Source organism: Mus caroli, chromosome 1 (genome assembly GCF_900094665.2).
Source record: "Mus caroli chromosome 1, CAROLI_EIJ_v1.1, whole genome shotgun sequence".
NCBI classification, from domain to species: domain Eukaryota; kingdom Metazoa; phylum Chordata; class Mammalia; order Rodentia; family Muridae; genus Mus; species Mus caroli.
In genome coordinates, this window is record NC_034570.1 from 6,753,075 (window position 1) to 6,754,592 (window position 1,518).

At 45.7% G+C, this 1,518-nt stretch overlaps 1 protein-coding gene and 1 pseudogene across 1 annotated transcript in view; one reads left to right on the forward strand and one right to left on the reverse strand.

Annotated features, from left to right (window-relative positions):
• Cpa6 (carboxypeptidase A6) overlaps positions 1-1,518 on the reverse strand; it is a 364,349-nt gene that overhangs the window by 252,787 nt on the left and 110,044 nt on the right. The window lies entirely within an intron of this gene.
• Positions 1-1,518, forward strand: part of LOC110306236 — an 88,553-nt pseudogene that overhangs the window by 1,029 nt on the left and 86,006 nt on the right.

A 1,518-nucleotide genomic window follows, 5' to 3' on the forward strand; every position in this document is an offset into this window, starting at 1 on the left:
GTAGGGAAGTGGGGGGCGCTATGGGGGACTTTTGGGATAGCATTGGAAATGTAACTGAGGAAAATATGTAATAAAAATATTAAAAATTAAAAAAAAATAATATAACTTGAAATATTTGCAGACAAATGGATGGAACTATTAAAAAGATCCTATATGAGGTAACTCAGACCCAGAAAGACAAATATGGTATGTGCTCACTTATAAGTGGATGTTAACTATTAAAGAAAGGATAGTCATGCTACAATCCACAGATTCTTAGGGCTTAAGGGGGTGCCAGTGGGGGTGGGGTGAAACACATGTGAGATGAAAATAGGAAAGGCCAGGTGGGGACGGGTAATGGGCGAAGGAAAGGCAGAGAGGGAGAGGGGGAGAGAGAAGAAAGGAGATGGAGGGAGGGAGGGGAGGAGGGAGGGAGGGAAGAAGGGAGAGAGAGAGAGAGAGAGAGAGAGAGAGAGAGAGAATGAATATGGGGAGGGAAAACTGAAAGTGGGGAAAATTTGGAAGGATGATGTGGAAACTTAGTGATGGGAACTCCCTGGATTCTATGAAAGTGAACCTAGCTCTCAAGGACTCCAAGTAATGTGAGACATGAAGCTTGAACTGGCCATCATATGTAACACAAACCCAGCCACACAACCTCTGATCCATAATTTGTCCTGTTTGAAAGATATGGTTGGGTAATGGTGGCACAGAATTTGTGGGAGTGGCCAACCAATTGATTGGTCCTACTTGAGGCTCATGTCATGAGAGGGAGCCCATTCCTGACACTACCTGGATGGCTAGGAACAAGAGGCTGGATAGACCAGAGACCTAGCATAGAAGCAAACACAAATGACAAACAAACAAGCAAGCAAACAAACAAAAACAACAACAAAAAAGAGTCAATGAAATGATTCCTAATGATAAACTTCTATACACATAGATCCGTGCCCAGACCAATCTTCAACAGAGAGGCTTCATCCAGCAACTGAAGGAAACAGATGTAGAGACCTACAGGTAAAGCTTATGGAATCTGGTGGAAGATGGGGAGAAAGGATTGTAGGAGTAAGAGGGGTCAAGTACACCATAAGAAAATCCACAGAATCAGTTAAGCAGGGCTCATAGGCACTCACAGAGCCTGATGTGACAATGCATGGGACTGTCTAGATCTTCTGCATGTATCTAATGCTTGTGTAACTTGGTGTTCTTGTGGGATTCCGAACAGTGAGAGTAGGGGTGTATCTGACTCTTGTCTGTTCTTGGGACCCTTTTCCTCCTGGTTGGCTTGGCCAGTCTTGATATGAGGGTTTGTGCCTAGGCTTACTGTAACGTGTTATACCATATTTGGTTGATATCCCTGGGAAGCTGCTCTTTTCTGAAGGGAAGTGGAAGGGGAGTGGATCTGGAGGCCGGGGGGGGGGGGGGGGGGGGGGCGGGGGGGGGGGGGGGGGGGGGGGGGAGGCGTGCACTGGGAGGAGTAGAGGAAGGGGAAACTGTATTGTATTGTGTAAGAGAAGAATAAACTTAAAAATAAAAATA